Source organism: Molothrus ater, chromosome 28 (genome assembly GCF_012460135.2).
Source record: "Molothrus ater isolate BHLD 08-10-18 breed brown headed cowbird chromosome 28, BPBGC_Mater_1.1, whole genome shotgun sequence".
In the NCBI taxonomy this organism is placed as follows: domain Eukaryota; kingdom Metazoa; phylum Chordata; class Aves; order Passeriformes; family Icteridae; genus Molothrus; species Molothrus ater.
In genome coordinates this window covers 744,673-766,854 of record NC_050505.2, presented here as the reverse complement: position 1 = coordinate 766,854, position 22,182 = coordinate 744,673, and positions in this window count along the sequence as shown.

Sequence of the window (22,182 nt, the reverse complement as noted above, 5' to 3'; positions counted from 1 at the left end):
AAGACCCCAAACAGATGCAGGCTCCAAAGCTCAGCTCCTGTTTTTCATTTCAGGGTGAACTCACCGCAGCCCCTGCACTTTCCACCACCTGAGCCCAAATTAGCTGGGATATTTTGCAAACACATTTATTTTCCCATGCTTTACATGTTCCTCATGCTGAGGATAGAAACCTAAATTAATATTTATGAAAAAGCTCTTATTGATGTCGGAAGTACCTGGACCAAGCACAGAATTTCTTGACAAAAGAGGTTTTATTCTGTTTTATCCTTTGCAAATATGTGGCATAAATAATATAAAGTGTATTAAAGTGTTTGCAGCCCCTCAGATAAATTCCTGTGTGCAGGAGCCTGGATAATGAAAAGGAATATTAAAATACAAGCAGCAATTCTGGTGATTAACATTTAGTACCAAATAAAAATTGAGATCACTGAAGGATGTGAATCTAATGGGCAAAGCTGACAGTTAATTTAACCTGCAGGAGAACTGCAAATATGCTTTTACCTCCAATTTATATTATTTTTTTACATTTTTAACAGGCATGTGTCCAAGCAGCAAAAATTTAAACCAGAAAAGGACCATCAATGCCTTGTTTTAAATGGGTTTTGTGATAATAAAATGAAAACACATTTTGAACAGGAAATGCAGAATGTTTCACCTGGAATGATTTACCCTTATTAATTTATTTTGATCTTTGTGGGCTTTCACAGAGGTTGCTGGGAGTAAAAAGAACTGGGAAATATGGAGATGATACCTGAGGAAAAAACATCCCGTAAAAACCCCTGTGGATTTTTTAAAAATATGTTTAAAGCAGCAAACAGGAGATTTAAGGCAAAGTAGAGCATTTTAAAGGATGAAAGCAGAACCAGGGAATGGGTCTGGCTGTGGTGCCACATCCACAGGGCTGGGAACAGCAGGAAAATCTTCCCCAAGGAAATTTCCTCTGGGAGGGAGGGGAGCCAGGGCCTGATCAATATTCTTAGTCATAGCTGGGTTATTTAATTACGTGGGGATGAGCTCGGGTTTAACCAAATTTTTTTCCAGCTCAGGCTATTAAAAAGCTTTTCCTATAAATATCCCTGAGCCCCAGGGCAGGGACCCTGCACTCCCAACCCCCAGCTCCACCAAATCCATCCCCACAGGAAGTTCTGGAAGCCCCCCAGCCCCACCCTGCGGGGCAGGGGGTGCTCCCTGAGCCCAGGGATTGCAGGGATCCATCCCCCTGGGAATGTGCCTGGAACTCTGTCAGGAGCCACTTTGGATAATTGAAATCCTGCCTTAAAAGCATCCAGGGTGAGGAGCAGGAGCTGGAGCCTAATGCAGGGCCAGGGGTTAATGCAGGGCTGCAGGAGAGCATTTCATCTTCTCCGAGGGACAGGGGCAGGAATTGATTGATTTGTTTGTTTATTTGCTGGTATTTGGCCCCTTCAAAGAGGGGGAAAAAGGTGTTCCACGACCAAGAGCAGAATAAAAGGGAAAATCCCTCTGTCTGTGCAGCTCTGCTCTCCCTGTGCTCCTCCTGGTGTCCTGGTGGCACTCCCGAGGCAGGGGACAGTGGCACAGCCCTGAGCTCGGGGGTCTCTGGGGTAACACACCCCAAAAATCACCAGAAATCGGTCACAGGAGGGGCTGAGCTGCTCTGGACAGCCAGGGCTGAGCTGAGCCCTGTCCCCTCTGCAAGGAGAAACCTGGCAAGGAGGAGGCAGGAGATGGAGGGAGGGATGGGTCCTGATCCACCAGAACAGAGACCTTCGACAACGGGAATCTCCTGCTGGGCAGGACCTGGGGAGTGAGGGGTGAGGTGGGATGGGGTGGGATGGGATGGGATGGGATGGGATGGGATGGGATGGGATGGGGATGGGATGGGATGGGATGGGGATGGGATGGGATGGGATGGGGTGGGATGGGATGGGATGGGATGGGATGGGATGGGATGGGATGGGGTGGGGTGGGATGGGGTGGGATGGGGTGGGATGGGGTGGGATGGGGTGGGATGGGATGGGATGGGATGGGGATGGGATGGGGATGGGGATGGGATGGGGATGGGATGGGATGGGGATGGGGATGGGATGGGATGGGATGGGGATGGGGATGGGATGGGATGGGATGGGATGGGAATGGGATGGGGATGGGATGGGGATGGGATGGGGATGGGATGGGGATGGGGATGGGATGGGATGGGGATGGGATGGGATGGGATGGGGATGGAGATGGGGATGGGATGGGATGGGGTGGGATGGGGTGGGATGGGATGGGATGGGATGGGATGGGATGGGATGGGGATGGGATGGGGATGGGATGGGGTGGGATGGGATGGATGAGCTCTGCCCACAGCCAGCAGCAGTTCTGGGGACCTGCCCCCAGCCCTGGCAGGGACAGCTGAGCAGCAGCTCCCGAGGCTTTCACCCTCTGCCTTTTAAAATGCTCTACTTTGACTTAAATGTTGTGTTTCCTGCTAAAAAAATATGTTTTAAAATAATCCACAGGGGGTTTTATGGGCTGTTTTCTTGTCAGGCATCATCTCTGTATTTCCCAGTTATTCTCACTCCCAGCAGCCTCTCTGAAAGCCCACAAAGATCAAAATAATAATAAGTGTAAAACATTCCAGGTGAAACATTCTGCATTTCCTGTTCAAAACGTGTTTTCTTTTTTAATTATAAAAAAAGAGAGATTTGAAACAAGACATTGAAGTTGCTCCTAAATGACTTTTCTGCTTTAAATTCTCACTTCATGCAGCAGCCCAGCACCTGCTCCCTCCAGGCAATAAAGAAACCTGCAGATTTCTGCTTTCAGGGAATCTGACCCTGAGCACGGGGGTTCCGAGGTGACAGCCCCTCCCTGGGCTGCTCTGTGTCCTGCATCCACCGGGAGCTTTACCTGCTGTGCCCATCTGCTCCCAGCCCTGCTCCCCGGGCAGGGAATTGCTCTGAGAGCTGCACACAAAGCTCTGCAGTCAATCAGAAAGTTCCTGGAATTGGCTTTTCCCCAGCCCCGGGCTGTGCAGAGCCCAGGGGAAGCCCGGGGCGCTGGGCTGTCCCTCCTGCACAGCAGCTGTGACAATGCAGCAGCCTCGGTCCCTCGGGGGGACACAGAGCCTGCGGGAAGGGGACCCAGGAGCAGCTCTCAGAGCCCCTCTGTCCATTTCTATTTTTTATATTTCTCTAATCTATAAATCCTCACACATGAGGAGCACCATTTATTGCTGGCTGTGTACAAATCACCAGTGGGATGGGGCTGCTGTGGGAGCCCTCTCAAGCTGTTTGATTTTCCAGCATCAGCCTCATTCCATGGTGATGACAATGGGAAGATGCCAGCAGCTCACATCCCAGGCAGCAGACACAGAACTCAATGTTACAACTCACTTTATAAGTGTATTGACCAATCCCACAAAGCAGAAGCACATTGACAGTAGTTCTATCCAACCACTATAAGCACAGGTACCTTTGGTTAAACAATGCCTGCTTATTTCAAATACAATACCTGCTTGTGAGCCTTCAAACACAATGCACAGAGCTCCATTATTAAGCTTAGAACTCCCTACTATATTGCTAGATAAACTTTTCTGTACGTTAGGGCGTTATTCTAGACAAGCACTAATACACAGACCATTGTTCTATTTGCCCTTACTTTTCTACTTCTGTGTATCTTTTCTGCTGACAAATCCCATGGCTACTGCTTAGCTCCAATCACAGTTCTGCTGTCTCTGAGGCCTGCCTTTTGCAGCTTTCCCAAAACCCTCTGATTTTAAGGATTCCCACAGCCTGTCCCTCCTGCACAGCTGCTGTGACAATGGCAGCAGCCTCAGTCCCCTCCCGGGGGACACAGAGCCTGTTCCAGCCTGGGAGCATCAGGAACAGGACCCAGGAGCCAGGGCTGGAGGAGCAGCTCTCAGAGCCCCTCTGGTCACCAATTCCTGAGGGAAGGATGAGCCCCCAGCAGCACAGCCAGGAGGAATTTTGTCTGATGAAAAACCACCATAAGTTTTGGAGAATGGAAAAAACTCCTCAGCACCTGGGGGAAAAGAAGGTGCAGCTGGTCCAAGATGGAAAGTGGAGCCAGCCAGGAGTGCTCTGCTGGCTTGGATTCCATCTGGCCTCTGTTTTATCCTCACCTCAAACTGGGCATTTCTCTGTCCCTGGGCACTGCCAGCTCTGCCCCAGGCCTGGGGTGTCCTTGCAGCTCCTTGTGGGCAGCAGCCAAGGGTGACACAAACATCTCTGATTTAGGGCAGGGAAAAGCTGCTCAGGAAAGGGAGGGAGCTGTGAGCAACCTTCACATCCTACCCTGCTCCTCCTGGGACCCTTCTCACCCGGATCATGAGCCCAAAGCATGGGGCTGATGGGAGATGCTCTCCCAGGGGTGTCCCAGAGGTCTGGGACATCAGCAGCATCCTGGGGGGAGCAGAGCCACCAAAACCTGGAGGAAAAGCAGAGCCACCAGATCCTGCAGGATGAGCAGAAACACCAGATCCTGCAGGATGAGCAGAACCACCAGATCCTGCAGGATGAGCAGAAACACCAGATCCTGAGGTCTGAGCAGTGTCACCAGATCCCGTAGGAGGAGCAGGGACTGACAGAAGCCAGAGGCCCTCAGGATGCCACACAACATCCCCAGTTCCCATGTCATGACTGGTGTAACCCTGGAGCTGCCTCCAGGCAGGGCAGCAATGCCGAGTGCCTCCTGCTCTGCTCCTCCCCACTCCATTAATTAATGGCATATCACAGATTATTGGCATTTTACACATTAATGTCGTTTTACACCCTCTCCTGTGTCTGACCAGGGGAAGGATCCTGCCACAAACGGGACCGATCCAGTCCCACAGCTCCCGTGTTTCATCCTGCAGGGAACATTTCCCCTCGGAACTGGGCTGTTCCCCTGCAGGGACATTTCCCCGCAGCCCCGGCCGCTCCGGCCCTGCCATGAGCGAGAGGCGGCTCCGCCGATGGATCCTGCTCGGGATCCTCTGGCATCGAGCCCGGGGGGCCGGGGAGAGCTCCGCGCTGGAGCCCTGCGGGATGGATTCGGGAATGCTCCTGGAGCCCCTGCGGGATGGATTCGGGAATGCTCCTGGAGCCCCTGCGGGATGGATTCGGGAATGCTCCTGGAGCCCCTGCGGGATGGGTGCGGGGCTGTGGGATGGGTGCGGGACTGTGAGAGCCCTGCGGGATGGGTGCGGGGACGCTCCAGGAGCCCCTGCGGGATGGATGCGGGGCTGTTGGAGCCGTGCGGGATGGATTCGGGAATGCTCCTGGAGCCCCTGCGGGATGGATTCGGGAATGCTCCTGGAGCCCGTGCGGGATGGATGCGGGGCTGTTGGAGCCGTGCGGGATGGATTCGGGAATGCTCCAGGAACCCTGCAGGATGGGTGCGGGGCTGTGGGATGGATGCGGGGCTGTTGGAGCCGTGCGGGATGGATTCGGGAATGCTCCAGGAACCCTGCAGGATGGGTGCGGGGCTGTGGGATGTCTCCGGGGCTGTGGGATAGGTGTAGGATGGGTGCGGGGATGCTCCAGGAGCCCTGCGGGATGGAGTCGGGAATGCTCCTAGAGCCCTGCGGGATGGGTGCGGGGCTGTGGGATGGGTGTAGGATGGGTGCGGGGATGCTCCAGGAGCCCCTGCGGGATGGATTTGGGGTTGTCAGAGTCTCTGCGGGATGGGTGCAGGGATGCTTCAGGAGCCGCTGCGGGATGAGTGCGGGGCTATCCAAGACTCTGCGGGATGGGTGCGGGGCTGTGGGATGGGTCCGGGGCTGTGGGATGGGTGCGGGGATGCTCCAGGAGCTCCTGCGGGATGGATTCGGGGTTGTCAGAGCCTCTGCGGGATGGGTGCGGGGCTATGGGATGGGTGCGGGGATGCTCCAGGAGCCGCACCCGTCCCGCAGGGCTCCACCCAGAGCCGATAGAAGCTCTCCCGCTGCCGCCGCTGCCCCGCACGGCCCCGGGAGGGGAAGGGGCACCGGCTGCGCTCCGAGCCCCGCAGGGCCCGTTCTGCCCGGAGCGAGCCCCCGGGAAACAAAGGAGGCGCCCGCAGTTTGAGGGGAGAAAGGAGCGGAGAGAGCTCGATTTGAGGAAAGAAAGAGAGAAACAAACAACAACAACGATAACAAAACACACACCAAAAAACCCTTCGAAAAGCAACCAACTGGAACCCAAAACAAACAAACAAAACAAATAAAATCCCCAAAAACCCCAAAGGAGCCAACAGAAACAATAAAAAGAAAAAAAAAAAAGACAACAACAACAACAAAACCCAAAGAACAAAAGAAAAAACCCCAAAACAAACAAAAAAACAACCCAACCACACTTTTGTGGATAGTTTGGTTCTAGAAGTGCAAAAGATAATAGAGGTTCACACAGAGGTGATGGGGACAGGCTGCCCTCTGTCCACCCTAGAACAACATTTATTTGTTCTTTTTATTATATATCTGTTATTATTAGTATTGCTACTATTGCTATTATTAGTATTACTACTGTTATTATTTTTAAATTATTTTATTATTTATTGTTTAATGTAATTTGCTGTTTATACATTATAATACATAATATATATATATAAGATTATATATTATATAATTTTATAAATATTTAATATTATAATATTTTATATATTATATATATTTTTTATATATGTGTGTATATATTGATATATACAATACCAAACCCCAGAGCTGGGCTAAACCCGAGCTGCCAGCACTGCAGACCGGAGGAGCAGCAGCCGGAGCCGCTCCCGCTCTGCCCGGGTGGATCCCCCGAGGTTCCCGAGCCAGCCCCAGCTGAGCACCGCGGCTGTGCCCACGCTGACAGGAGAAACCCGAGCGGCTTCTCCGTGCCCGATTCCCCACAGAACTGATGGGAATGTTTCCTGCTGGGCAGGGCACGAGGCTCTTTCCTAATTCTCTTTGTGTGTGTGTGTTTGGGGAAGGGGTTTTGTGGCATTCACATTCTCTGAAAAAAATCCCTTCGCCCAGGATTTTTCTCCTGGGAAGCTGAGAAGCCTCAGAGAAAAAGGAAAACAATTCTTATCTGATTTGCTTCTCCTGTGTTGTGCTCACATGTGGAATGTGTTTGGAGATTGTTTCATTGGATTCTGCTGTGAGTTATTTTCACTCTTTGGCCAATCAAGGCCAAGCTCTCTCAGGGCTCTTTCCAGAGTCAGGAGTTTTCATTATTATCTTTTTAGCCTTCTGTCTGTATCCTTTCTGTATTCTTTAGTATAGTTTGGTATAGTATTCTTTAATATAATATAGTATCATAAAGTAATAAATTAGCCTTCTGAGCACATGGATGCATCATTCCTCCCTTCATCTGGGGGCAACCCAAACACAACAGGGGTTAAAGATACTGATCCCTCATTTAAATCTCTTTGTGGCTGAGTGATGAAAAACGAATAGAGGGAGGTCAGCACCACCAGCAGGGTCAGTGGGCACTAAGGAAAATCCAGGAATTCTGTGTAATTTGGTATTTAATTTAAACCCACCCCACTGCAGCATCCCCCAGGGACCTGGGGCAGGTGATGCACAGAGGTGTCTGAGCTCCTCCAGGTGTTTCATGGCCCATCTGCAAATGAGCTGGTCCTGGGGCTGGCAGCCCGGGCTTGGAGCTTTTTTAATTGGCACAGTCTGGAAAAAACAAACAAATGAACAAATAAATAAATGCGTGCTTGTTCCCCACACTTCTCAGTGTGATTGGGTTTCACACCTGGCAATAGCACAGAGCCCCCTGAGGAAAAGTGTGAAAAAAGGAAAAGGTGAGTGAAAGGATAAGTGACAATGGTGGAAAACAATGGTGATAAACAGGGCAGAGCTTCCTCCAGGGAGAGGTTTCTGTGCTCCTGCACCAGAGTGTGGAAGGAGAAGGAAAAGGCCACTGCATGAGCAAAACTGGCTCCAGCCAGAGCATCTCTAAGTGTTCAGAGAGGTAAAGGAGGAATTCTGCAGGAAAACACACACAAAATAAATTATAAACACTGCAGTTAAATAATAAAAACAGGAAATAACCCCAGAGATGGGAACTGGGGCACAAACTGCCCCTCCAGAGACACTGCAGAGAAGAGCAGAGCTCACTCAAAGCTCCACCCCTGAATTTTGGGATTGTCTGCTGCCAGTCTCCCCAGTGCAGAAATCCAGAGATGTGCCTGGAGGAAGGAAGGAGAAGGGGAAAGAGAGGAAAAGGGAGAAGGGAAAAGAGAGGAAAAGGGAGCAATTTGGGTTAACCCCCTCTGGAAGGGGGGGATAGCTCTGAGTTGGATGTCACAGCCCTGACTCAGCAGCTCTTGGAGGCACTGAAAGATTTTTGCTGCTCTTAGAGGCCTTGAGAGATTTTCTCACCTTCATGGACTCCAAGATATGGGACTGCTGCAAACATTGTGGGTTTGAGCATTTTCCTTGACACCTTTCTGTGACCCAGCCTTTAGGATCAATCCCACTGGAAGGTTTAAGGTACCTCAATTCCTGTTTACCCCAAGGACGTTGTGCCATTAATGCTGCCAGGCCCAAGGCTTTAATTAACATTTGCTCTGCAAAACTGAGCTCAGCTAATGCTAAATCTGAGCTGTTGTTAATCCCAGCTCAAGCTTTTCTCATTTGGGTCAGGCAGGGGGGATCTGTAAATGTTAATGGTCAGAAACCACCCATAGAAAGGGGAAAGGTCCAAGGAATGGGATTCAGCCACCACTGCAAAAAAATCTTTATTGTTATTTGCATCACCTGCTTTTTCTGGGCCATTTAATCCTTCCATTATTTACCTTTAATTACTATCTCATTAATTTCTCTCTGTGTTAATAGTAGCTCCCCAGTCCTGCAGGATCCTCCTCTGTGTTTGGAGGATTTGCACCCTGTAATATGTTTTCCCCAGCGGGGCTGACTGGGAAAAGGAGGAAGAAATGGAATTTTGTGGTCTCCAGTGTCCCAGCACAGCAGTAAAACTCCTTTGGGATCACTGTGTCCATAAGGGACCAGTGGGTTTCAATTTAAACCCAAAAAATCTCTTCTGCCCTTTTCCCAAAGCCCTTCCAGAAATAAACAGGAACTCTTGCTCAAGCACACAGTCCCTGAGAAAAGGGACAAATCATTAACACCTGAGTTTGTGCTTCTCTAAAATAATATGAAATTAAAATTCTGAAGGGTTCAATACAACAAAAAAAACCCCATTCCTCATAATATCCTCATAAAGCTCTACACCCATTTTTCCTTTGGAGAAATCCCTAACCTTGCACATTGTGCTGCAAAATTCAGGGTGATGGAATGTTTGCCACAGGAGGGAAACAGCCTGGTGTTCCAGATTGGAAGGTAAGATGTGTTCTATTCCCCATCTGCATGGCACTGGCTGCTGTTCAGGGGGCAGTTCTCCTTATCTCTTCCACAGCCAGGGAGACATCTGCTGATAAGAGGCCATTGAATGTCCCTGCATGGCTGATAAGAACTACAGCGTCCCATTGGGAGATGTGAGCCCAGAGGGAGGAGCCAAGCATTCCTACCTGGATATAATCTGGAGATTCTGGAACACCAGCCAAGCATTCCTACCTGGATATAATCTGGAGATTCTGGAACACCAGCCAAGCATTCCTGCCTGGATATAATCTGGAGATTCTGGAACACCAGCCAAGCATTCCTGCCTGGATATAATCTGGAGATTCTGGAACACCAGCACAGCTTCTCCACTGGATTCCCCAGAGGAGCAGCAGCTGCCTCTCCTTCCCCTGGATCTTCAGAGGAAGAGACTCCACCCTTCTCCAGGATCCCTGCTCCAGCAGAACCAGCCCTGGCACTGCAGGAGGGCTGAGCCACAATTCCAATGGTTCTGCTGCCCACACCCTGACCCACAGGGTGTCAGGCTGGGTTCTGACTCTGGCAGGGTTGGTTTAGTTCACTGCATTGTTTATTTTATCCTTTTATTTTCTTCCCTAATAAAAAACTGTTATTCCTGCTCCCATATTTTTTGCCTAAGCCCCTTAATTTAAAATTTATAGCAATTCAGAGGGAGGGGGTTTACATTTTCCATTTGAGGGGAGGCTCCTGCCTTCCTTAGCAGACACCTGGCTTTCAAACCAAGACACCTGGATATGGGTGGGAAATATTCCTGGCAAGCTGCAGGCCATGGCACATTTGGTGAAGGATCAACATTAATAAATTGATGCCCAAGGAATGCAAACCAGGGCAGGAAATCAGGATTTTTGCAGTGGGGCTGGGATTATTTCAGGATCCAAGCATAAGGATCTTTGTGTCTTGGGTAAAGGAGGGTGGGTGCTTCTCAGTTTGTACCCTCAGCCCTTCATTTGTAATTTTATTGTTTTGGCTCAGATTATTTCTGGTGCTGCATTTCAATGCACAAAAAAAAAAAGAGAAGCAATTTTTTCTCCACATCAGCCACGTGGAGGGAGCATCCCTTGTTTGTCAGGATGTGAAAAAATGAGGCCATGCTTTCCCCAGTCCCCACAAGCTCCTCCAGAACCAGGTTTTTCTCCAGCTAAAATGGATAAAATAACTGCAGTGTCTGGCCCTTGGAGTTTAAACTGCATGTCTTGAGAAAAAAAAAAATATCTATTTTTATATCAGCCTCTCAGAACGTGTTCCTTGAATCCCATGGAAGTGCCGTCATTAGCGTTAATTAGAATTCCAGCCCATCATCACTCAGACACCCATTAGCACCCGGAGCAGCCCCCACCTCTCTCTCAGCCCGGGACTGCTCTGAATTTCCCCAGGATAAAATGCAGAAAACCCAATTTTGGAACAGCAGAATTTCATAAACCCAATTTCAGAACAGCAGAATTTCAGAATATCCCCTCGCCCCCAGCAGGGCTCTGCCTCTCCTCTGAAATCAGTGTTTCCCTGGAACTCCATGGAGGATTTCCCTGGATTTCTGAAGGTGGAACTCAGGAAAAGCCTGGAAAGCAGCAGGAGGAGGCAGGGCTGGGCATGTTTAATTCAGCAGGGCTGGGCATGTTTAATTCAGAGTTTTGGAAGGAGCAGCCTCACAGCCAGTGCTGCTGACTCATGAGAGCATCTCAGGCAGAGGCTGCAGGGAGAGGAGGAAAAGGATCCTTTTATCCATCCAGATGAAGGAAAAGGATCCTTTTATCCATCCAGAGGGAGAGGAAAAGGATCCTTTTATCCATCCAGAGGAAGGAAAAGGATCTTTTTATCCATCCAGAAGGGGAGGGAGGAAAAGGATCCTTTTATCCATCCAGAGAGGGAGGAAAAGGATCCTTTTATCCAACCAGAGAGGGAGGAAAAGGATCCTTTTATCCATCCAGAGGAAGGAAAAGGATCCTTTTATCCAACCAGAGAGGGAGGAAAAGGATCCTTTTATCCAACCAGAGAGAGGAAAAGGATCCTTTTATCCATCCAGAGGGAGAGGGAGAGAAAGGATCCTTTTATCCATCCAGAGGGAGAGGAAAAGGGATGGTCCCATATCCATCCATAACAAGAGGAGTGACCCCAAAAGTGAGAGGGAAAGGAATGACCCCATATCCCCCACAGTGACCCAACAATATGGAAAGGAATCAAGATAGTTTATTGCTGTTTGGGTTCTCCCTTAAACTGGGGGAAATCCTCTTTGTTTCCTCACCTACTCCCCCTCCACAGAGAAAACCAGGTTATTTTTGATATAAGAGGTTATTTTTGATAAACACAAAACAGGTTATTTTTGGTATAACAGGTTATTTTTGATAAACACCAGGTTATTTTTGATGTTAAACACAAATTGCTTTAAAATCTCCTGACAGAAGGAGGTGGGAGATCAGGAAATCAAACCCTCAATCAAAGGGAGCGCCTCTAATGCCTCACAGGTGGGGAAAGAAAAGTTCTCTATCCAGCAAAAGCTGCTGGGCAAAGCCTCAGGGCTGAGGGTTGGACCCATGCCAGGACACATTTTTCCTTCATGGGCCTCTCTGATTCTTGGATTTCTGCAGAAGAACCCTTTTGCCACCCCATTTAATCCACATTTTCAACCTTAAACACCCATTTTGCTCCAAAATCCCCCAGACTGAAGCAAAGGCAATGAACCCTCCCAGAGCTGCTCCAGAATTCCCTGTGGCAAATGGGAATTGGGCTCTGAGAGGGAAAATTGCCCTGGAAAGGGAAAGGAAACATTCTTGGGAGGGGCTCAGGAAGGGTGGAAAATGGGAATGGGCCCCAAACAAAGCCCAGGGAAGAACAAGGGGGTCCCTGTCCTGGATTTTAAACTTGGATTTGGTCAAGACTTTCATCCCCTGAGATTTTCAGGATTGCAGGAACTTTTGGGTGTGCAAAGGGAAATATTTCACCTAAGAAATGCATTTCTGAGCAACCTGGGTTGGGAGGGGCTTTAACAACACAGGGCACGATTATCCTAAAAATGCAGATATCCTCAAAACACAGATATACTGAAATTCATATGTACTGCAAATACAGGTATCCTGAAAATGCAGATATACTGAAAAGGAAGATATCCTGAGAATGCAGATATCCTGAAAATACAGATATCCTGAAATTCAGATATCCTGAAATTCAGATATCCTGAAAATACAGGTGTCCTGAAAAGAAAGATATCCTGAGCAAGCAGATACCTTGAAAATACAGATATCTGGAAAATACAGGTGTTCTGAAAATACAGATGTCCTGAAAAGGAAGATATCCTGAGAATGCAGATATCCTGAAATTCAGATATCCTGAAATTCAGATATCCTGAAAATACAGGTGTCCTGAAAAGAAAGATATCCTGAGCAAGCAGATACCTTGAAAATACAGATATCTGGAAAATACAGGTGTTCTGAAAATACAGATGTCCTGAAAAGGAAGATATCCTGAAAATGCAGATATACTAAAAATACAGATTTATTGAAAAGGAAGATATTCTGAGAAAGCAGATATCCTGAAAGTACAGATATCTTGAAAAGGCAGATATCCTGAAAATACAGATATACTGAGAATGCAGATATCCTGAAAATACAGGTTCCTAAAAATACAGATATTCTGAGAATGCAGGATCCTGAAAATACAGGTTCCTAAAAATACAGATATTCTGAGAATGCAGGATCCTGAAAATGCAGATATATTGAAAATACAGATATCCTGAAAATACACTGGAATAGAGAAAAAAAATAAAAACAACAAACCCAACAAAAAAACCCCCAAAACCCCAAACAATTTACAGAGGGAGAAACTGCTGCTCTGTAGCATGAAAGGAGAGGAAGGAGGGATGCAGGGAAGCCTCTCCCAGCCCTCCCCAGGCCAGGGTGGTGCCACAGCTCACCCTGGGTTTATTTACATAGAAATATTTCAAAAGCACAGGGGCAGGTTGGGGTTTTTTCTCCTTGACCTCTGGGCCCTATTGATTGGTGCTCTGAAAGGGAAATGAGAATCATTTGTGCTCACAAATATCCCAGCTGGGGTTAAACCTCCAGAGCTCTCCCATGGGGCTGCTCCAGTCCTGCCTCAACCCCCTGCACCTTCCACTCCCAACAGCTCCATCCCAATTAAAAGAGATTTTTCACTCTCAGGGTTGTTCAAATCTGCCAGTGCAGATCAGCTCTGGCACCTAGAATGTTTCTTTTCCCTGCTCAAAGGAGGTAAATCAGTTCCTGTGAGGGGAAAAAACACAATCTGAAAGGATTCCAGCTCCTTCTGCACATGGGAATTAAAGAAAAGCTGTTCTTGGCATTGGATTTTAATGCTAAAACTGGATTTTCTTGGGCTTGGTGTCTGTGGCAGTAAATTTGGGCTGTGTCAGCACAATTCCAGGTTGGAAGCAGCAGTGGAGGTACCTGGGGACAATCCCAGCGGCACCAGGGACAAAGGAAATGTTAAAATGATCCCACCCATCTCCTCTTTCTGAAGGGAAAAAGGGTTGGGATTAAGGGAAGCACCAAGGAAAGAGGATGGGGATTCCCCCAGACCATAAATGAACAGTGGTAAGAAGTTTCTTTTAATATTCCTGTAATTAAGGCAACAAAGAGGTGGAGAACATTAAAATCTAATAAATGCATCACACAATGAACAAATTTTTTTGATAGGTGTTGAGCAGAGGATTTATTTCCTGAGCAGCCCCAGGGGCAGCTGCTGGACTGGGAATGCAGGAAAATGGAGCAAGAATTCCTTGGGACCAACTTGAAGCTTTCCTGAAGCAGGATTTTAAATATCAATTTTATATTTGAAATATAAATTTTGTACTTAAACACTTTTATACTGTATTATAAGCATAAATTAAGTATAAATTTTAAGTATAAATGCTGTATTTTCTGCTGTGAGATACCAAGATGCTCATCCCTGCTTCTGATGGGAGCAGTGGGGAAGGTGTGATAAAGTTACCAAATATTCAGGAGAAGGGAGTTTTGATGATTTTATTTTAACACAGATTTATTTTAAGGAGCCAGTGGACCCTCAGGAGTCCTTTCTGTCGTGAGCTGTGGCTGTGCTCAGGGGGCTCCACAAGCAGATACTGCCAAGGGCAGCACCCCTGCTCTGCAAGCCAGGCTGGGGCACAGGGTGGTGCTGCAGGGGGAGACAGAAGGGGAATTTCTTCCACAGAGAAATCCCCAGGATTGTGGATTCACCTGCCTCGGAGTCTCTGCTGCTCACAGTGACCCTGAGATGTGTTAAAGTCTCTTTTCCCAGCCTGGTGCTTGAAGGAGGAGTCAGAGCTCTTCAGTTCTCCCTCTCAAGGTTGTTTATTGTTCTTATCTATAAAAGTCTTTCTCCTGCCCTGCCGAGGTCCATCCAGCAGGACAGTTCCAGGCACTCTGCCTGCCCCCAGGGCAGGGTTATGTCTTTATACTAAAAACTACAATGTGTACAATATTTACAATTCCTTCCCAATACGCAGCACCTGTGTTAGACAGTGAGCTTCTACTCTAAACCAATCCCAAAGTGCCACCATCACAGCAGAAGATGGAGGCCAAAAAGCAGAAGGAGAAAGGCTGGACACACCCAGATCCCTCCACCTTGCTCCCCTGAATCCCCATTCTAAAAACCCCAACAATCGATTTTTCACCCCGTGATAAATTCACTGTCATTCTACTTAAACTTTTGTGGTTTGTAATTCTTCATACAAGGTTGGTAATTGTTTTTTCCAAGGGCTAAATCAAAGGCACAGGGGTCCTGGGCTCTGTACCAGGGTCTCTGAGCGCCCTGGGCAGGGTCTCGAGTCCTCCAGGGCAGCCAGAGGAATTTCCTGGGTTCTGACACACCTGATCAACCCAAAAATAATTGGCTGGAAGTGTCCAGGGCCAGGCTGGATGGGCTTGGAGCAGCCTGGGACAGTGGGAGGTGCTGGGCTTGGCACTGGGTGAGTTTTAAGGTCCCTTTTTAAGGTCCCTTCATGCCCAACCCATGGCAGGATTCTGTGACTTTGCTCTGGGGATGAATGTTGTCTTGTGATTTCAGGATTTACCTCATAACCTCAGATCCCTCCCTGATAATTCCCTGCCAGGTGTGTCAGTCACCTCTCCTTCCCCTCCCAGCACTGTCTGTCAGTCCTGGCATTCCAGAAGGGCCTCGAGTGATTGGGCAGATCCAAAGGATGCCCTCTGTCCCTGGGGGGCCCTGGGCCATCCAGGTGTCCTTTGTCCCTTTGTCCCTCCCCTCCTGTCCCTGCTTGGTGGCTCCCTGCCCCTTCCCTGCCCCTCTCCCCGGGGTTCAAAGGAGCAGCAGCCACGGGCTCAGGGAGTTCTGTGGGAGCTGGTGCTGCATTCAGAGGCCTGAGGGCCAGAATAAAGCTCTGGATCCAAAGCCTCCATCAGAACCAACTCCTTTCCTTCACCATGGCCTGAAAGCTTCTCCACAGAGGGAAACCTGAGGAGCAGCCCCTGTTATGGGGGGAAGCTCCATCCCAGCAGCACCAGAGCTCCTGCAGGCCTGGACTTGTCTGCAGGGCCCAGCTGCAGCACCCAGGCAGGAAAGAGTGTCTGTGGGGTGAAACACCACACACCCAGGCAGCCCAAAGTGTCTGTGGGGTGAAACACCACACACCCAGGCAGCCCAAAGTGTCTGTGGGGTGAAACACCACACACCCAGGCAGCCCAAAGTGTCTGTGGGGTGAAACACCACACACCCAGGCAGCCCAAAGTGTCTGTGGGGTGAAACACCACAGTGCTGCTGGAGATTGTTCACCCACAGTGATGGTGTTTGTTCCCTTGGCCTGTCAGGGCCAGGTGTGTGTGTGTGTCAGGACTGTCGGGACAGTCAGGAGATTCTGTGCAGTGTGTGCAGAGTTGAGTGCTTGGCAGATTCAGTTTAGATGTAATGTAAATAGTGTAATATAGTATAGAATAATATAGTATAATAAAGTAATTAATTGGCCTTCTGATAAGATGGAGTCAGGTGCTTCACTCTCTCCCCTTGTCAGAGTTGCCTGCAAATTCTGTATGGGGCCATTGATCCCTTCTGCCACTGGGATCACCCTGAAACAGGGAAAACCAGCAGGAAAACCAGTGAGAGCACAGGAAGGGTCTGTTTCCATCTTGGCCCTGGGGTGAGGGTGGAATCTCTGCCAGGCAGAGCCCTGGGAGAAGGGGATGCAGTGAGGAGATCTCAGGAGAAATGAGATTATTGGCTGAAGCTTTCCCTCATTCTCCACAAACACCAAAAATTCCACTGGACATTTAAGAAAGGGAAGGGATCAGCTGGGAGAGTTTTGTGTGCTTCACTGTTTAGTTCTAAATCCCACACCTGAGAGAATTCCAGGCCCAGCCAGCCCTGCCAAGGCCAGGAGCATCTCCAGTGACAGTGCAGGATGCGCTGGCCTTGAAATTCCCTGGGATAATTTTAAAATTCATTTCTCAAAGACTTGGCTGGATGCAATTAATTGCCATGCAGCCCCTTCATGAGAGGCAAGGTCAGTGTGAGGCTTGGCATGAAAGAGGGAGGGAGGCAGGAAGCTGCACCCAGCTGGCACCTCCTGGCCCTGTGGCACTGCTGGCACCACTGCAGCTCCCCTGGAATTCGCAATATTGGGATCTTTCCTACCCCCAGAGCTCCTTCCCACACTCCCTTTCCATGGGGGTTGTAAGGAATTCTGTGTGGTGAACGTGCTGCTGGAGGATCCATCAGGCCAAGAGAAGGCTCCAGTGAATAGCAGGGAATTTCATTCCAGCGAATGCAGAATTGTATTTGCTGCTGGTGGATTCAGAAAAGCACATTTTGATGGCCTTTCCTACATCCCAAAGGGCAAACAAGCTCCTGGTTTATGACAAACCTGGAGTCTCTGAGCTAATTCAATGTGCAGCTGCCCAGAACAGTCATTGATTTAAAAAATAAAAGAATGAGCACGAAAATTACCTTTTGTTTTGCCATTTTTAAATCAGATTATGGAATATTTTCAGGATTGCCACAGGCAGCTCCCTGGAATCATCCCTCTCCCTTAGGAGGGAGGCTTTCCCAAGATGTCCTGGGTTTCTCCTGTCTGTTCCAGCTTCACCTTGGTGCAAATTCACACCATTTCTTTTAAATTTAAATTTAAAATTCTGATTTTTACCCCAGTTGAGGACCCTGAGACAAAAAGGAAAACTCCCAGCTCTGGCTTAATCAAGACTTAAAGAAGCTGCATGTGTTTTTTTTCTAATAGCATGAGTTTAAAAATACATCACTGATTTTATTGATTTTCTTGCTGGGAGTCTCTGCATGATTCGATTTGATTTGGATTTATTGCTTCCCGCCTAATCAGCTTACAGTTACTTCTGCTAAGAATATTCTTCAGATGTGAAGAGAACCAGACTGGAGAAATTAAAGTGAAATTCCAGCCAAAATCAGCTCAGATTTTTGTACAAAGATTGCCCAGGCTCCTCTGAGCTCTTGGGCCAAAGTGATAATTAATATTATTAAATTCTCCCTTTTTTTCCACAATAAAGCACAAGGTGAACCCTCCAAGCAGCACTGCTTGAATGGGCCCTTCTTTCTTAATTTTGTTGTGAAACTTTCTCACCTGGAAAAACCTCCCTGGCTCTGCTCAAGAGGAGCATCAGGAAAATAAATGATATTTATGTCTGCAGCATCTCCATGAGAGCTGATCCTCAGAGGGCTCAGCAGCAAGGTGGACTCTTCCTTAGTGCTAATTAAAAAGAAAAATCAGGAGCCACTGTGGTTGTGTGGGGCTGTCACCGAGCTGCAGCCTCCTCACAGATCAATTAAAGCTCCAGCAGGAGAGCAATTAACCCAGATCCTAATGAGACTGGCAGGAGAAATGTTTCCTTTCTCTCAGACTGGCACCATCCATACTGAAGTGCTTTTCTTCTGCCTCTGGTAGAAACAAGGCAATAAAAGGAAGAAAAGGGAAGGGAAATGTCACCGAGCTGCTGCTGCTGGAGAGGGGACAGGGACAGGGAGAGGGACAGGGACAGGGACAGGGACAAGGACAGAACCCCCTGGATTAGCCCAGAGACTCCAGGTTTGTCATAAACCAGGAGCTTGTTTGTCCTTTGGGATGTAGGAAAGGCCATCAAAATGTGCTTTTCTGAATCCACCAGCAGCAAATGCAATTCTGCATTCGCTGGAATGAAATTCCCTGCTATTCACTGGAGCCTTCTCTTGGCCTGATGGATCCTCCAGCAGCACGTTCACCACACAGAATTCCTTACAACCCCCTGGAAAGGGAGTGTGGGAAGGAGCTCTGGGGGTAGGAAAGATCCCAATATTGCGAATTCCAGGGGAGCTGCAGTGGTGCCAGCAGTGCCACAGGGCCAGGAGGTGCCAGCTGGGTGCAGCTTCCTGCCTCCCTCCCTCTTTCATGCCAAGCCTCACACACTGACCTTGCCTCTCATGAAGGGGCTGCATGGCAATTAATTGCATCCAGCAAAGTCTTTGAGAACGAATTTTAAAATTATCCCAGGGAATCAAATCAGATTTGACAGCTCCCCCTGGAGGGGCTGAGCCCCCAGGGCAGCTCCCACCCAGCTCCAGGAGCTCCCAGGGCACCTCTGATTCCTCCAGCTCCAGGAGCTGGGGCAGGGCTGGGCTGGGCACCCCAGAAATGCTGGAGATGGGAAATGCTGCAGTGGTTGGGTGGGAAGGACATTTTATTTTATTTTATTTTATTAAAGGGCATTTTATCCCATGGCAGGGACACCTCCCCTGTCCCAGGTGCTCCAGCCTGGCCTGGGACACTGCCAGGAATTCCAGCTCCTCTGGGAATTCCAGCCCAGCCCCTCCCAGGCAAAGATTTCATCCCAAATCCCATCCACATCTACAGCTCCAGGGTCCAGTCCCAGACAAAGCATTTGGAGGCATCTTCCTGAAATTAGGGGAGCATCACTTATTTTAAATTTTGTTTCAAATTTGATTTTTAAATTTGATGTAAATTTTGGGGTTAAATTTGATTTAAATTTTAGGTTTAAATTTGATTTAAAATTTAGGTATATATTTGATTTAAATTTTGTGTTTAAATTTGATTTTCATTTAGGTTTTAAATTCAATTTGCCCAAGAGCTCCCCAGCCTCCAAGCCTGGACATGACCCAAAGCTCTGAGCTCCATTCACCCCACCAACAGTTTTGCTGTTTGGTGTAAATTAAAATCCACCAGGTCCAGAGGTTTCAGGATATTGAGAATATTGTGAGCAAAGCACTCTGTAGAGGAGGTAATTTGGACAAAGTGATCCCAGCCCAGGCTGGTGGGATTTCCCCATCCAGGTGCTGCCACTGGGCTGAAAAATCAGACTTTCCCCCCAGTAATTCCCATAATTATTGCTGTAATGGCCCAAGGGTGTGACAATAAATGTCACAGGTAGCTGCTGTTGTGGCTGCCTCTGATTTCCAACCTGCTGTAATTTATCTCCTTTATTTCTTGGGAAGCAACACCCTCAAAATAGCTTTGCCCTGTGGCAGAGCTGTCATGGGGGACACAGAGCTCCAGGAAAAATGGTCAGAAAAAGCACAATTGTGGCACTTCTCAGAGTGATATTTTTAGAAAGGAAGGCTACAAAAAAAGCCCTTTCCCAATGAGGTAGGAAGAGCTATTTTTGGTCATTTTCTCACCAGAAGATTGCTGCCCTGACCTGGATTTGTGCTTTTCTGGGTGGCAGACATCAAACACCACATGTGGGAAAGGGAGCAGAGAGGCACAACCCTGGCAGAGCCTGGGGCAGCAAGGGTTAAAAACCAAACCCACGGGGCTTCCTCTGCCTCTCATCCAGGCCAGCCTAACCCCAGCCTAACCCCAGACAAACCCCAGACAAACCCCAGTCTAACCCCAGACAAACCCCAGCCTAACCCCAGCCAAACCCCAGACAAACCCCAGCCTAATCCCACACAAATCCCAGCCTAACCCCAGACAAACCCCAGCCTAATCCCACACAAATCCCAGCCTAATCCCACCCAAACCCCAGCCAAACCCCAGCCAAATCCCACCAAACCCCAGCCAAACCCCAGCCAAATCCCAGCCAATCCCAGCCTAATCCCAGCCTAATCCACCCAAATCCCATCCTACTCCCATCCTAATCCCACCCAAATCCCAGCCAATTCCCAGCCAAACCCCAGCTTTGTGGGGCTCAGAGCTGATCCTTGCCAGGGGTTTGTGCCTGGATCCTGCAGGGGGTGGTGCAGAAGAAAGGAAACTGAGGCTCAGAGGATTCTTTGGAGTTCATCCTTTTCCTTGAATAAATGGGAGCTTGTTCTGCCTCTGCAGCCTCACCCTTCACCCCCAAACTCCTCCTGCCTGGAAAAGGCTGTTCAGGCACCCTCACTTCTGCCCTGTCAGGTTTTGGCTCCTCTGACACCAGGATCTGCAAAGGAATTCTCTGGTAAGAGCCAAGTTTTCCAATATCTGTCCAGGGAACGTGGCCATCGCTCCAGAAATGTCACTAAGAAGGGCCACAGGTCACTTGTGTGCTGAATTTGCTCTTTAGACTGGAGGAGGGCAGTTTTAGATGGGATGTTGGGAAGAAATCCTTCCCTGGGATGGAATCCCCAGAGCAGCTGTGGCTGCGCCAGGGTCCCTGGCAGTGCCCAAGGCCAGGCTGGAGCCACTGGGGTAGGGGAAGGTTCCCTGCCCTGGCAGGGGTGGGATTAGAGGATCTTTAATGTCCCTTCCCACCCAAACCCTTCCAGGACTCAGTGATCCCATGATTCACATAAGTTCATCACAGTTCTATAATTAATTGGTTAAAGAACAGTTAAAAGAAGCAGTGGAGAGGAGTTCAACACCCAGTTAAGGAGCACAGGCAGAGCTTTTGCTGGCCAAGGATTCCAAAAGTTGCTGGAATTTATTGGTGGAAAATCAAAGCCATGAATATCAGGGAGCTGGAAGCACAAGATCTCCCTGTCCCTGTCACCCCCTCCCTGTTATCCCAAAGAACACCACACAAAGCTGCAGGAATCTGCTTGGATATCTTTCTCTTCTTTCTATTATTAATCAGCAGACTCCAGGCTAAGCCCTTCATGGAATAATTCAGCATCCTGCTCCTCTGTGAATTCCTGCAGATTAAAGAAGTGGCCCATGGAAGCAGAACAGGAGGTGGCCAGGAAAGAGAACATGCCACTCCAGGAGTTATAAAATCAATGTGCAATGCAGGGCTTTCAAAATGCAGGGAAAACACCCCAGAAAAGTGTGGGTGGTCTGGTAAAAGTTTCATTTTTTGAAGTGAGTAAATGACTGAAGGCTGTCTGGAGCTGTGGAATGATTCTTGGTGCTGACACTGCAGGAAATTTTGGGGTGAATGTTCCACAAGGCCAGGCTGGATGGGGCTTGGAGCCACCTGGGCCAGTGGAAGGTGTCCCTGCCCTGAAGGGGTTGGGGTGGGATTTAAGGTCTCTTCCAAGCCAAACCATTCCATCATTCCATGAAGGGCTCTTGCAGCAGATAAATCAAGGAAGGTGAAAGCAGCAATGAGCTCAGCAATGATTTGTAGGAATGTCCAAGAAATCTTCCTTCACTGGTCAGTGGAATGAAAATTCTGCCTCAGGGTTGGGCTCTCAGGAATATTTCACCTTCAAATGCAACACAGAACGTTTCTGCATGAAGGAAATAACCAAGTGTCTGGCAGGGCTTGATTTGAGGTCCTGAGGTGCCTCAGGTGGCTCAGAGGGAATGATGAAAAGTGCATTAGGAGAACGCTGCTGTGTTACAGCTCTGCTGAGAGTCCAGTTTCCAGCAGAAACAAAACAAACGCATCAATTTTTCAGAGCACAGGCACTGCCCAGCAGGACCTTTGTGTTTGTGCTGTGATACCAAAAAGTGACATCCCCACCTCAGCCCCAGAGGGGAAACGGAATCCTGGGATGGT